The sequence below is a fragment of the Manacus candei genome, unplaced genomic scaffold (genome assembly GCF_025592945.1).
Source record: "Manacus candei isolate 608988 ecotype Guabito, Panama unplaced genomic scaffold, ASM2559294v1 h1tg000014l, whole genome shotgun sequence".
NCBI lineage: Eukaryota > Metazoa > Chordata > Aves > Passeriformes > Pipridae > Manacus > Manacus candei.
This window is the reverse complement of record NW_026138062.1, coordinates 32176539-32192109: the sequence shown is the minus strand read 5'-3', so window position 1 is coordinate 32192109 and position 15571 is coordinate 32176539. Positions and strand designations below refer to the sequence as shown.

The window sequence follows — 15571 nt, the reverse complement described above, 5'->3', positions numbered from 1 at the left end:
AGTGCAAAGCGTACCCAACCCCGGTCCCCCAACACTTCCCTCATCCCGGCGCCTGTGTCCTGCAACCTCAGCAGCCGCCGGCCCTGCGCGCTGACACTGCCATCCCCACGCCGCCCCCTTCCCAGCCCGGTTCCCCTTGGCCACACGTCGGTGGCGACGGAGGTCGGGGGAGAAGCGGCTTCCCGGCCCCGCCGAGCAGCAGCCGCCACAGCCACACGCGGGCGAGGAACCAACCTCCAGGCAGCGGCTCCCGCCCGTGCCCGGCCGCGGGAGGGGCAGCGCCGCCAACCCCCGCTCCCAAAATGGCGCCGCCTCCCGCTGCCCCTTCACCCCGCGCGCGGCGCCGTGGGGGGCGGGACATTCCTCCCCACGCCCCGCCCCCGCCCCGGCGGGAAGGGCCCTGAGGGAGGGAGAGCGGGCTGGCCCGGATTGTGGTGCCTGGGGGGTTGTTCCCTCAGCATCCCGGGAGGAGCGGAACGTCTGTTTTGCTTTAAGTGGCATTCTGGTTTTCGTGAGAAAATAACAACGATTTTAGCGAGATTATAAAGCTCCGATGAGGATTGTCCCCAGCGTAAAAGCTGCCCAAGTTTCCTAGACGTGTGTTGTACTAAACGTGGACTTCCAACTTTTGCCTGCTGCATAAATAGGGTGTATTTTTTTCCATTATGTGACTACATTTTTTTTTTCCAACTCGTGGTGTTTTACAAGGCAAGCCACATTTCTCCTAAAAAACATTGTTCTTAGGAAAGTCTTGTAACAGTAATTGCCCAGTTTTCATTAGTGCTCACAACAGCTCCTGTAAGTGATGTCCCCATTCTAAATACCTGCAATGCTTATTCTTTCACATCACCTGAATGAAATATGAATGTTTGAAAGTTTTGAAAGTATATAATTTATAAAGTCTCTGAAATTATTTGCTGTAAGTGGTAAAAAGAAAACTGGTTGTTAAAATCCATGCCAGGCGTTTCTTCCCATTACTCCTAGAACCAAAACATTCTTTCCTATGCCAGGTGATGGCCTTGTTTGTTGGAAGGCATGTGTGGAAGGATGTATCCTAGGTAGCATTTTAATTTAGATCAGAAGTGAGCTCTTGAAGTGAATCTCCCAGTTCTCCTCATTTGCCATGCTTTGTGAAGATTAGTGATCTTCCAATTTAAAAGCTCCTGAGATGTGTATTGTGTGAATGCCACAATCAGATACTTTTCCATATTGATTTGCACTTAGCAGCGCTGTCCCAGTTATGCAGACATTGCAGCCAGAGCTGGGAAACCTGTGTGCAGTTTCTAAGGAATAACAGTGGCATAACCTTGTCACCCTGTTCCAGACTGGAAAAACAACGTGTGTATTCTCCTGGAGGATGAGAGCAATCCTGTGTTTAGACATGGCCTTGCTGTGTGTTTGGGACCTGTGTTTTGTACCGTATTGTGGAATCCACAGTCAAAGAGACAAATTTTAATGCCATTTTGAAGTAAAGAAAAATTCAGAAGGAACTGGTCATTTCTGCTGTAAGGTGTCCTTTCAGGGAGGAAAATAGGAAATATCATAAGGAACTGACCTTTGCTACCAAGAAAAATGTAAGTAACACAAGATATGCAAAAGAACATAAATGCAGGTTGGTGTAAGTATAATGCAAGTATTTTGCAAATACAAAGTGCTACACTGCTTTATTCTTCTACCCTTTTTCATGAGATTATCTAAAGATAAGGAGGCTAGTCCTTAATTTTAATATTAAAAGTATTTTGCAACCAAGATTCTTGACTTCTTAGAGAATTCTTTTCTAATTGTAATACTATCAGTTATTTAATCCTAAAGAAAAAACTATATTCCATCTGAGATACTAATTATGTGCTTCCCTACACAAGCTAAATCCCGAAATACCCAACTTCACCATTTAGAGAGAATAAGTATACTGCACTTATTGAAGGTAGTATCTGGAGATCAGAGCTCTCAAGTGCTTCATGTTGTATCTAGTAATTGTCTCAGATGTATTTCATTTGAGGAATTCTCCCAGTACTTGTGTACCTAATTAAATAAGCCACATGTTAGAAGTGGCAGTACCCTAATGTCATTTTTTCAACCTCATTGAGCCTAATAAAATATACTTTCCCTGGTGATGCTATTACAGCTGCTACAGATCCCATATGGGAAGATGTTGTGCTTATTTGAGACAAGGCTACAAATAGTTCCCCCAGAATCCTCCAGCTGTACCAGATAGTAAAAGAAGTTCCATTGGAAACATCAGCAGGAGAAGCAGATAGGGTATGTCAAAGTATTGTCCAAAGGGTCAAACATTCTAACAGTGAAAATGTTTACAAAGAAGCCTTAACAGATTGTGGGTTTTCTTTGCTTGCAGAGGAGTCTGAAATTTTTAACTTCATTTTTTTATGTTTATAACGGTACTCAGAATTCTACTGTGTACCTCTACTATATCTCACCCAAATCATGCTTCCTGTAACGTGCATCTATTATTTTGGTAGAACCTTTGAATAGAAGTAAAATAGAAGAGTTTAGTAGTGTGACCGCATGGCTAACAAATCATGAAAAATTATGTCTTCTTGTGTTCCTTGACATTTATGCCATCACCTTCATATTAGTTCATGAAATGTTGGCTTTAACTGATCTAAGAGAAGAGTCAAAGTAAAAATTTCCACCTTAAATAGTCAGATTTTGATTCTGTTTTCCAAGTATCTTGTAAGTTTAAGTTGATTTGAACCTTACACATTGCATCATAATTTGTACGTGTAAGGGGAGTGAATAATGTTCTATGAAAAGAAGTAATTTTGACATTATGTAACTTGAGTGTTTGAACTTGCAAATGGAGCATTTTCTCACAGTAGCTTTTGCATTTGATTTCCTAAATAAAAAAGGAATGATGGCAGCTGTCCACTGATTCCTTTGTGGTTTACTAACGTGACCTGTTCTACCATGTTACTCCACCCAGCGCCTCCTTGCAATTGTTATTGTACTCACAGTGGGTTTGTTTCTACCCACTGTGACTACCAATCTCTTCCTCACCTCTACTGTTCCTTTCCAATACGATCTTGTCTGGTTCCAGTTATTCCTTTACATTCCATAGCCCTGTATCACTTCCTGCTACTAATGCTGTTCTTTTCCCCCTTCCCTCCCTTTCCATTTGGTTCAGGGTGTTTTCTTCCTTCTGGTTTTTATCATTTTCTTTTTTCCGGCAAAAGACTGATGTGCTGCCTTTATCTTCTCCTGCAAAATCTGGAACACAGCAGCACAGTGGCATCCATTTCCTCAGGGAAAACTACTGAGAATACATACATTCTCTTCAGAGAATGGCAGCTGTTATGGCAGCACGAAGAGGACTATTCTTCAGATTTCTCAGAAGCACAGGGTATTTTTAATAAAAGCATCATGCTATTCTTTTCTATATGGAAATGTTTTCCTTAAATATGCATATGGAAACATTTTAGATGAAACTTTCCAAAATAACTCAGCATAAAGAAGGTAGCTGTCATGAAAAGTATTAACTCAAAAATTAAATGTTTGTTAGCAAAACAATAAGTGCCTGTGTTCTGCCTTTTAATAGAAAAGATTAGGCAAAACTTAATATAGAAATGAGGAGACTCCATCTGTAATAACAAGGGGAAAAAATAAATATCCAGTGGGAACTACTTGAAATTGGCTTTAATATTTAAGGGCTAATGGGGAATGATAACTCAACCATTTAGATCTTGTGCCTGAATCTTGTTATCAGACTTGACATAACAGAGGACTCCTTCTCATAAAACTGTTCTTCTAATAACACTTTAATAAAGCATGTATTGGAGTTCAAGAGGACTAGTTACAGACTTAGATTTAATCACACCTCTCTCTAAAGGGTAATGACCTTGGGTGGTAATTTGTCTTGTCACTCTACTAAATTATGTCTGAAAAAGTGAGACTTCAAGATGACTTAAGAAATACCATTGCATAATTCTTTGAATTTAAACCAAACTATATCTAGAGAGAAATTCTGGAGAACTTTAAGAGAACTGGTTTACTCAATAAACTAGGAATGTTGCTTGCCAAATTGTTTTTCTGAAACTTTTACATGGCAAAGAGGAATACTGGTCATATCAAAGTTTCAGAGGTAAAAACTCAGTAAGTTTTTTACTTATTAATTGCCGCAGATAATGTGGAGGTTTTTATTTTCAAATTTCAACTTGAGGATTAACTTATGAATTACAGTTTTGATAAAGTTATATCTTTTTACCAAAAAAATTTAAAAATCCTGGTAGCCTGCTGGTTCTGTGATATAGGAGCATTTTTTAATACATGCAACAGATTTTAGTAAGTGATGTTTAAGACATGGATAGATTTGATTTCTTTTGACTATGATATAACTAATTTGCCATTTAAATATTATTATTTGATTCCCTTCCAGTACTGCATGAATCCTTTTGGAGACAAAAACAACAGGGAAAAAATAAAAGAAACACTAATTAGTTTATTTTGGAGGTTCTCAAAACCTTTCATTTGATGGTTTTTAGCTGAAATCATCATGATACTTAGTTTTTGGGGTTTTTTTTTGACAGTAAAGCACCTGTTCTGTGAGTTACATTATAGGAAAACAGAACTAAAAGAATGGTGACATTTAACCTTTAAGACAGAGTGCTTTAGAAAAGGTAACAACTGCTGGCCCACGACAAAGCTGAGCTTATGGGTTGTGAAAGCCAACCAAGAAAACACAATTCTGAACAATTCATGTATTTCAAAGTAGAGCATGGAGAATTTCTAGGAAGCTGACACTTAAGGTGAAGGTCCAGTAACTGCTTACTCTGCAAGACTCTCTAAATAGCATCTCAAATTTACATAAAAATGAAGGAGACTGAGTGTAATGCCTTCAGTAGACTGAAATTCAATGGGACATTAAAATAAGTAGCTCTAAATAGAGGGCACACAGTGGAATGGTAAAAGCAAAAAGTGTGAGTAGCAGAAAGAAATGAAGCATTGTGTGTAATTCCCGAACACAAGAACAAATTATATAGATCAACTGAAAAATACTCAGCATTTTACGCCACACAATATGTTTAAGTATTTAATGCTTAATATACTAATGTTTGAGTGAGAGGATGAAATATTACAAAAATGTAATGCAACGTGCTTAGTTATGGCAGTGTTGACATCCCCACTGTCTCATGGAATACTTCTTCATTTTAACTACTCAGTTATTACCTGAAATTACTTTTATTTGATTACTAGAAGGCAAACAACTGAAATGCTCACTTTTCAGACACAACTTACAGTAGAATAATTTCTTAATTTTTTTCCCATTTTGTCAAACTAACAGCATTGCTTAAAAATATTTAAGTTATGTAGTCTCTCCCACCTCCTATCCTACATCTCAATTAGGGCTGGAGAGCATTTAAATCAAATAAAGGTAACTCAGAGGAGAAACTAATACAATTAATTGACAAACTGAGCTAATCACCAGGGAAAGAAAGACTGCTGGTACAGACTCCCAAAATACTAATCCGCTACTGTCTTACTTGTCTTCAAGGCAAGAAGGGAAGAACAAATTTTTTTACCCTGACTACTGTGACTTTTTAGACACTGGCTACCATCAGTTGTATTAGTGTTGAGCTGTAGGAATACACTGTGCAAATAAGACAATGGTCAGCAAGAAGATTCGATGACATTTAGCAACAAAATAGCTGTTAAGTCATACCAGAATGAAAAAAAACCCACAACCTGACAAAAACTAACAAGAAAAAATGCCCTACAAAACCCTGACAACAATCCTGTATTAGAGGCTGTAAAGGTTTTTGTATTAATGCTCTACAGCTTACTCCTGTCAGACAGCAAGACTGTTAGATTTGTTTACTTAAAGCGTAAAGGATGCAGTGGTTGGTAGCAAAATAAAGCACCATCTGCAGTTAAGAGAGATTCTGTTTAGTATATTAAAAATCTAAATTATGTTTTTGCTCCTGTGCCTACTGTACCATGGAACATTTTATTGCTCTCTTCCCATGCATGTCTCCAGAAAGGCACTGACCTCTTTAGGAAGAGGTCAGAGATAAAGATACATCTACAGCTGACTCAAGATTACATGTTTTGAGAGGGGGTAATACTTCTCGTTTTGATAAAAAGTCTTACTTTAGTAGCTCATTTAATCTTGATAGTGTCCCACTGTAGCTATTAACTATTTAATGGAAAAAGCAGAAGAGTAGGTAGAGTGAAAGGCTCTCTGCAGTTCTCACCCTGAAGAGTAACATCACATCCTCATATCCTCTCTAGCTTTATTATTTTGTTTTGGTTTGTTTGATTGGTTTGCCTGATTTTGTGAAATACCATATAGTATTTAATGACTCTTGTCTTCTTATTAGAAAACAGCCACAAGACAGGTGCAGATGGGTATTTCTGGTAGAATCAGACTTGTTAGCACTGAGATTAAAGTGGTACTTTTAAAATTCAGATATTATAGCGCACGTATATTAAAGCTAGTCGCTTCTTAGCATCGCTGTTTTATTCAGCTGTTTGATTTTTGTTTACAAGGAGACAATGTTGGAAACAGCACACACAGAGACAGTAAGAGTCTAAAAATTCCAGTCATCTGAAGTCACTGTTTCCATGTGACTTCCTTGCAAATTACTTAAGAGACATAGGAGATACTAAAATTAGTTGCAAAGCTAAGTCATGTTCATAGTAGTATCAGCTATTTAGTAGAACAACACTAAAAAATGAACTAATTTTTCTTTCTCTAAGACAAATCACTATACCTGCAAGTTGAAGGTCTCCCTCTTACATGGCAAAAACACCTTTCAGTGTGAAGAGCTCAGTACATAAATGACAAATATTTAATCTTGTTTTTCTAGTAAAATATTTTTGATGCAGTTGTCCAAGGGTCACAATTATAAGAGAGACAACCAGAAGTGAAAGGTCATTATATCTGTGCTGGAAACAAAAGTATCATATTCACAAGCATGCTAAATTAAGAAAGGGAATTTAGATAAGTGTGGTGAAAAAAGGGATAAAATGCACCTTGTATTTCTTAAACTTTTCAATTTTTACTCTTCTGTTCTGCCTTGATTTTGTCCAAACCATATACAGAAGGAAGCAAAGGGCACTTTAATATTAATTTAAGTGATTTTGGGTAACGCATGTAATGTTAGAAATTTAACTTGTATTTTGCATTCATATAAAAACCCATCAACTGGCTTCCATTCAAATTCTTTGTTATTTGTGCTGTCCCTTCATCTGACCCTGGTGATGACTGTATGAAGGGATTTAGTCAAAAGCATACTCTTCAGTCATATGTATAGGGAAGGGAAGTTAATAAAAAATTCCCAACGTATTGCTATCAAAACCAGGTGTTCTTGGTTTCTGCTCTATAGTCCCTCCCTTCTTCCATGTGTTAGTTCACCGTCCTATGAAATGACTGATCTTGCTATCCAGGACAGACTTTTAGAATATTGTTAAGCTAAAATCTTTTCTTCTCCTGGGGGAAAAATTAAACCAACAAATGAACCAAAAGAAAAAAGATTTTGCTCCCTCCAATCTATTCCTTCCCTGGGAAGTCCCCTGGGACTATAAGATTTCATTAAGCAATTTTAATATTTCACCCTAATGAATCAGTAGGGATTGCTCAGGTCTGGAGCACCAAGTCATTCTAGGAGGCAGATTCCAACTTTTTTTCATCCCACAGTGAGATGCTGCAGTTGTATGAAAGTCTATATCTCTCTTCTCACATGCCAGCTTTCTTCCTCTTCAGTCCTGTAAGGTATATCTTAAAGCTCTTGTTTTTATAAAACTATTTTTTTAATAACTATTCTGTTTTGAAGTATCCTAAAAGTTTATATATCTTTGCGTATCTCTTTGGTTCAAGTCCATGAATGAAAAAAATTGAGGGCAAAATATACATGCAAATGCCTCAGGGTTGCTGTAATGAGGAAGGAGACACAGTAATAATGTCTTGGGAAAGTGCCAGCATAGTTTCTGTGAAGGGAGATAGTGACACAGAGACTTCAAGCAGGTTTGTGAGTCAGAAAGTGTGTGGACAAGGACAAACCAGGGAACATACCTCTATTTTCAAAGAGCATTGATGTAGGTCTTTCACTAAAAGCTGTCAAAGTTACCATGGAATCAGAGTTAATGTCCTATACTGAGTTGGAAATCTGGTTGAAGGATGGAAACAGAGAAAACAGTTTAATGGTTACTTTCCAACAATTCTCTCTTCCAGAAATGTTTGGGTTTACTGATGTTGTTTTATGCATCAATCTTCGATCTTCATCAATGGACCTGGAAAAGGGGTTGCACTCAGAATAATACTTGCATGATGTTAAACTCTTCCAGGTAATAAAATGCTGTGCCAGTGGAAAAAACTCCATAAGGCCTCATGAAAGTGAATGGGTAAAAAGATAGGCTTTGAGAAGTAGATCAGTGTAAGGCAAAGCATAGAATTACCTGTCAAACCTGGAAGTCTAAATTCATGAAAACTTGAAGTCACTGTTGTCAGCTCTCTGAAATCTTTGATTCAAACTGCAGTAGCAACCAAAAAACCCCCAGTAAACAACAGAGATGTAAGGCATCATGAGGAATAGTACTGAGAGCAAGACAGAAGGCAGTTCACTTCTCTGTGGGAAATCTCAGTGTACTCCTATCTTGAGTGCAGTGTGCAGTTCTGGTCTGCAAGGACACAACAAATTTAAAGAATGAATTGAGAAAGATAACTAAAATGATCCAAGGGGAGAGATTGTCAATCTGATAAAGAAGGGACTAAAAGGCCCTTGTCACTGCAATCTTCTATTTTCCCACCATGTTTTTACAGAAAGCTGTGAGAAGGATACTGCTGTGTAGTATGTTCTTTGACTATGTTCGTCATTGTCACTTGAACACTGAGATGTGAAGAGTGTCTTTAGCACACACAGCCTGCAGCACAAATCTTACGAGGAGTAGCTGAGGGGGCTGGGGGTGTTTCACCTGGAGAAAAGGAGGCTCAGGGGAGACCTTATCGCTCTCTACAACTAACTGAAAGGAGGGTGTAGCCAGGTGGTGGGGCAATCTCTTCTCTCAAGTAACAAATGACAGGACAAGAGGAAAGGCCACCAGTTGTACTAGGGGAGGTTTAGATTGCATATTAGGAAAAATTTCTTCACTGAAAGGGTGGTCAGGCCCTGGAAGAAGTGAAGTTGCCATCCTGGAAGGTATTTATTGTGGCACTTGGGAACATGGTTTAATGGTGGACTTGTCAGTGCTGGATTAATAGTTGGACTCAGGGTTCTTAAAGGTCTTCTCCAACATTAAATGATTCTATGATTCTGTGTAAAGGATCTGGTCTTTGAAGTTCTGTGGCACCAACGCACTGACTTTCTCTATATGTCATATCGCAAGCAAAATATTTATTTTGTGCAAATATTTTTAATCTTTATCAAGTATACAGTTTCTGTAAGTAACACACACCTGCCTGCACTTTTGGGCGGTGGCAAATCCGGCAAAAGTGAGGCTGTTTACAGGCACCAGTGCCGTGTGAGACACAACATTTCTCATGGGGGAGGCTGAGCCTGCCCTCGGGACACAGCCAGCACTGGCACAAGCTGCACCGTGCAGCTCTTTTCCGGTACGACTGCATCGAAAAGGGAGTGCGTGCTTGTTACTCACTCCCGTAGGCACAGCGGTGGTTCCTAATACTTTCCAAGTCGGTTCGCGAGGATGAGGGAGCAGCAGTGGCGGACGGGCTCCCTCCGGAGGACCGCGCGCGCTACTGCGAAACCGAGACGGGGAGGGGAAAGGCGGAGTGGAGATCACCTCCAATGTACCGATTTCCGAAGGGTGTCGGTGCAGGAGGGAAATGACGGACAGAGCGTCACACAGCACCTTGTCCTGCTCCGCGAGATGTCCGACGCTCCAGGCGTCCTGACAGGCTCTGGAAGTGTCGCTGCTGTGACCTGCTCCGGAGTAAAATGTTTGCGTTTGGAGTATGTCAGTGCACGGGTTACTGTCACAGTCATACACTTGGTTTGCAATTTCAATAGTTGTGTGAGTGTTTAACTTTTCCACTGGTTTGCAAGCATCTCTGCACACACGTGCAAGTGTTCCATAGGAAAAAGATGTGTTCCCCAACCTAGGATTTTTATACCTCGGTGAGCCCAGATAGATGACAATAGCGGAATTGAGGATAAATTTTTTGGCCTGCATCAAAAAGTTATATCCTTGACTCCAAGTCCAGGATCCTTCCCAGAAGTAAGTAGTATAAAATTATCAAAGTCTTCCTGTGTTTTCTGTCTGTGCAGTAGTACTTTTGCTTTCAGGAGGAGTGGAACAAACATAATTCACTGGAAAAAATGTAAACAAGGGGAGTTTGGGGGCCTGAAAAGTGATTTTTATGTAACAGTTCTGGTAGGACTGGCGTAGCCTCTATTAGAAGATGAGGGTATTTAATGTACTTTAAAACTTGAATGAAAATCATGCATGCCGGTTAAAATGTATTAGCAAGTTCAGAAAGCTTAAGGAAAGTTTGTAAAAGATTTAAGACACTAGTTACAATGTCTTGGCTGTTGAAGTGTGTTTCTCACACTAGAAAAAACCATGGGTATATTTCAACAGATCTGTTGAGTGTGACTTGTGTTTTTAAAATAATAATCTTCTAAACATTTTCATGCTCTCCTGATGTATCAGGAGAAAGTTTTTCACCCAGAGGGTTCCTGGGCACTGGAGCAGGTTCCCCAGGAAGTGGTCACAGCACCAAGCCTGTCTGAGTTCAAGAAGTGTTTCGACAAGACTCTCAGGCACATGGTGTGACTCGGGGTGTCCTGCACAGGGCCACGAGTTGGACTTGATGGTCCTGATCGGTCTCTTACAGCTCAGCTGTTCTACGATTTTGTGACAAACGCAGCATTTTTATCTGCAGTGATGAGAAGAAACCACATTGCTTTTCTGTTTGCAGTTTCCTGTAAGGGCGCCCCTCAAATTCTTGCACTCACTGAAGCAAAACCGAAGGGCTCGATGAGCGACTTCTGCTACTTTTTCTGCTCTTTCTCTGCAGCCAAGCGGCTTCATTCCTTATTGTTTTACCGCAATCCTTTAACAATTCGGGTTGTTTTGGGGAAGCGCTCGCCCCTCCAGCTCTCCGGGGGCCCACCAGCCGCGGGCTGCCCGCGGGCCGCCCCTCGGCCCCTTTCGCGGGCGGGCCGTGGGTGCCGCCCGCCGTGCGCGCGTCGGCCGGCAGGGGGCGCTGCTGCCCCGCGGTGGCCGCTCTCGCGCCGCTCGGCGGTTCCATTGGAGCAGCCGGAGCCTAGTTGGCGCCATTTTGAAGCCGGCAGGGGGACCGGGGCGAGCTGCGGAAGGGGAGGGGGCTGGCGGCGATTGGCTGCGGCGGCGGCGGCAGCGGCAGCGCCTCTCCGAGCCCGGAGCGGCGGCAGCGCGGAGCGGACCCGCCTGCGACCAGCGAGGAGAGGCGGCTGCGGCGGCGGCGGGGTAAGGAGCGCGGCACCTCGGCCGCGGGTACCCCCACCCCGTCCCCGCTCCATTTTCCGTTCCCGGGGGTGGGGAGGCGCCCGCTCAGACCGAGCTCCGCGGCCGGCGCTCCAGGGAGAGAGGGAGGGCAGAGCTGCCCTCGGCCCGCGGCGGAGCTCCCCTTTCCCATCCCCCTCGCCCCTCCGCGGAGCTGCTCCCCTCCCCCCTTTCCTGTGCCCGGCGTCACAAATTAAATTTGCCGCGCCCCCCCGGCCCCTCGGGCGAGGGGGTGACCTTGGCTGGGGTTCCCCGGGGGCCAGGGGTCACCCCCTGGCCCCGGTGGCCCGGCGGGCGGTGTCGCGCCCAGCGCTGGTGGCTCCTCGCGGCGCGGGGTGGCGGGGGGGGGGGCGGGGAGGTTGCTCGCCCGTGGCGGGGAGTGAGTGATCGCGGCTTCCCGCGTGTCCCTTCCCTCCCTGCCTCGGCTGTCCCCTCTCTCCCTCCCTGTCCCGGGCAGCCGGCCTGGTCCCCGCTCCGCGGGGCAGCACCAGGGCTCCCGCCGCCCCGCGCGGCTGCTGCCCGGGCTGGGCTGGGGGACACCCCCGTCCCCTCCCCTCCCGCCCGGCTCGGTCTCTCCGCGCCGCACTTCGCAGCGCTCCTCAGCGAGAAGAGCTGCCGGGGACCGTGGCTTGGTGGGTCCCTACTTGTGTGCGAGCCCGACTCTTTCGTGCTGGCTTTGCCTTTTTTTTTTCTTTTTTTTTTTTTTTTTCCCCTGCTCTTTCTTTTTCCCTCCCACTTTGCATCAGGCTCCGATAGAAAGCGCTCGGGAAGGGAGGACGGGGAGGGGGGGCGGGGGGCGGTTGCCGCCGCCTGGTAGATGGAAAACTATGAATTTTACATCTGAATTGCCAGATGGAGAATGGTTAATTTATAGGTTACGTATTGTTTACGTTGAGACCCTCCGGTCAGGAATCTAGGTCCGTAACTTCATCCCGCTGCAAATAAATCACTATCTGTTCTTCAAAACAGATCAACAATTAATGACGGTGAACAGTCCTGGAAAATTAAACTGCAGCAGACGAGCTCCTATAGAGCTGGATTTTGTCTTGCCAGCCTTATTCTGACTTTTATGCTTGCTTTCTGAGAGCTGTGATTATTTAGTTAGGCGTTTAACACAACTGCTGAAGCATTCTTGTGTTGGTCTTTGTTTTGTGCTTGCTGGGTAGGTGCTTTGGCTGTAATTGATTTCTCTTTACTGGGGATGGAATAGAAGGAGTGTTGAAAATTTGAGTGCCTTTATAGTTGAAAACGGGTGTCAAATCCCGTTTTTGGAAGGGGATAAGATGACATGCATTTTTTCTGATTTTCCTCTTCCAAACCAGTGAAATTGTTCAGTTTTCAGGTTATAGAAATTTTGCCTGGTATGTCTTGTATATAATATAGATATGCAAAATGTTATATTGCATAAAGTAATAAGTCAAAAAGATATGAAAAATCTGAACATATGCCATGCTCAGACTATCCTAAAAGAAGACTGAGAGTGACAGACCATCAGGTGAGGTAGTTCAACAGAGGTGTGTGTATCATGTTCATCACAGCGTTCGAAAGCATGCACTACTAGAGAAAGTAGTTTAGTACTTCAGCACTTGCATGACATCTTGTGTCTGTGCTCAAAGCAAGGTTGTGCTTGATTACTATAAGGTGGGGGCTATGGAGTGCCTATGTGTGGTGTGGTGTTTTGATTTTGTTTTTTTTTAATATAGTTCCTATATATCTCTTGCATTCTCTTAACTAGTTAGTATACAAGGTGGATATACTACACTTCAGTTTTTGATGAAACAACTAAATAAATTAAAGTGGAAAATCATATATGTATAGCACTTGTCTGCAACTATTTTTTGTCTTGTGCCATGTAAATATTGAATTTAGACTGTATCTAGCAAGCTTACTTATGGACTGAAATTGAGCAAGTCAGCTAAGTCGTTATTAAGCTGTAATTAAACATATAAAACCCAACAGTCATTGCTAGCATTTGGAAAAGCACAGTAATGAAATATGGGCATGACCTTGGGCTTTATACATTTTTGTCCATAGAACAGGAGGCTCTATTACCTCCAGTAGATCGAGGTGCATTTTCTTTTGGGAAATGTTGCTCTCTACCAGTCTTTCAGGTTATACCTTTTTCCTCTCTGTCCTTTCTTGAGTCACCCAGTTTATATCCATACAGAAGAGTAAGAGGGTGCATAGTTATGTGTAGGAGTCTTTTAGTTTAGTAAAGAATTTTCATTTAAAGGTGTTTGGAATAAATGTTTTTTTTCTTTAAGCCTGAGTTTGGAAGAGGTGATAAAGGCTACTTGTTGCACAAGGAGAATTTTCGTGGATGCAACAAATAAGAAAATGTAAAGCTGAACAGTAAAAGCATGCAAAATAGATGAAGGAAAATACTGCAACTCATAATTTTTCCCTACCAGTTTCATTCTAATATTCTTTTCTCTTAATGTTATTTATCCCAAATACATACCTTCCTTTTTCTTGACATAATCTTTCCTGCTGCCTTCAGACAAGTTCCTTTATAGAATCAAAAAGTGGGTCTGATACGTGATACATTATCTTACCACTTGTCAGTACCGTTCTCCTTTTGACAGATTTCTAAAGTAATGGTGTTTTTACTCTTAGCACAAAATGTCAATAATGGAACCTGAAATTATCTTCGGATAGACCAAGGGAATATTGGCAGCTTTCACTTTGAAATTAGGTGGTAAGGGAAAACTGAGGAAACTTTTAAAAGAATGTGTTTGGTGGTGAAGCGTTGTGTTAATTTTCCAGATTTGTAGACCCTCTGAACTGTTTGAGCAGCATTGACAGATCCTGGAAGGAATCAAGGCTTTTAAAGAATTGCAAAATATATGCTTTAAAAAAAATCATCTTTCCGTGCCCTCAGAGGTTGAACATCTAAAAGTTAAGACTGTGCATGTATATAAATGGTATATCTATTGCTTTTCTATTGGTAGCCTCTTCAGTTGAATGAAGTCTCATAGAAAAGTTGAGGGGTTTTTTGTCTGTTTAGTTCTGACACTTAAGTAAGACATATCAAAAGTGCAGTGTGTGAATGATAATTAACTTTGTTATTTTAGCAAGTTAGTGGTTTATTTCAAAACCTCTTTAGAACGTTTTGGATTCCACAATAAAAATGCTATTAATGTGAATATTTACTGTAATACGTAAAATTTGAGGGAATTCCATGTAATACAACTAATATTTTAGCTTCATTTCCAAGAATCAGTGTTAATGCCTCCACTCTTTTTAAAGGTTATTATTGTCTGTCTCAGCATATACTGCTTTTCAACCTTTTTAAAGTGTGGGGAACTCCCTGAAGTACTTTCTGAGGATTAAGACCTCTATTAATTTGTCCCCATCTGTGGAATTTACTCTTTCACATCCTATCCTAAGCACTGGAAAAACATTCTGCTTGTTTTATACTGCCTGATCTTCAGCTCTGTTTTTTCACCTCACAGCAACTTTGGTATTAGTATGCTTCAAGAAATAGTAATAAAAAAAACCTACCATACCTCATTTGCAACAGATGGGCATGTTTGTACTAATCATCTTGTGTCTGTCACCATTTATGTGGTAGTACCATAACCAGGAATCAGGACGACCCCATCTGGGGTATTCAAATTTAGACTTTGTTCTTTAAAGATCAATTCCATACAATGCTTACTGTATATACTTTCTTCTGACTTTATTGGAAATCCTAGTGGATGTTTCTGCTGCTGAAATGAGATGTTTCACTTGCATGCTTTTTAATGCATAAAAAAAGATATGAAGTTAGCAGTCAGAAATGTTATTGTCTTAGTTGTTTCCATTTTGTAGTCACCTAAACTACATTTTCGTATTATTATAGAATAGTTTGGGTTCAGAGGGACCTTAAAGATCGTCGTCAAGTTCCAACCCCCCTGCTGTGGGCATGGACACCTTTCATTGACCAGGTGTTCAGAGCTCCATCCAACCTGGCCTTAAACACTTCATAGATGGGGCAAGCTCTCTGGGCAACTGTTCCAGTGCCTCACCACTCTCACAGTAAAGAACTTTTTCCTAATATCTAATCTAAATCTCCTCTCTCTCACTTTGAAGCCATTCCCCCCTGTTTTATCACTACATGGTCATGTAAAAAGTC

At 41.7% G+C, this 15571-nt stretch overlaps 2 protein-coding genes across 15 annotated transcripts in view; one reads left to right on the top strand and one right to left on the bottom strand.

Annotated features, from left to right (window-relative positions):
* N4BP2L2 (NEDD4 binding protein 2 like 2) overlaps positions 1-338 on the bottom strand; it is a 45625-nt gene extending 45287 nt beyond the window's left edge. For 6 of the 10 annotated variants that reach the window (XR_007902991.1, XM_051778849.1, XM_051778850.1 and 3 more), the window contains exon 1: positions 235-326. The gene's annotated coding sequence lies outside the window, so the exon portion shown is untranslated. The other 4 variants (XM_051778846.1, XM_051778852.1, XM_051778851.1 and 1 more) reach the window with 4 other exon arrangements.
* A 10979-nt stretch (positions 339-11317) lies between these two features.
* PDS5B (PDS5 cohesin associated factor B) overlaps positions 11318-15571 on the top strand; it is a 98701-nt gene continuing 94447 nt past the window's right edge. For 2 of the 5 annotated variants that reach the window (XM_051778831.1, XM_051778829.1), the window contains exon 1: positions 11787-12086. The gene's annotated coding sequence lies outside the window, so the exon portion shown is untranslated. Of the gene's footprint in view, positions 11419-11769; positions 12087-15571 lie in introns of those variants that run through there. The other 3 variants (XM_051778830.1, XM_051778832.1, XM_051778833.1) reach the window with 3 other exon arrangements.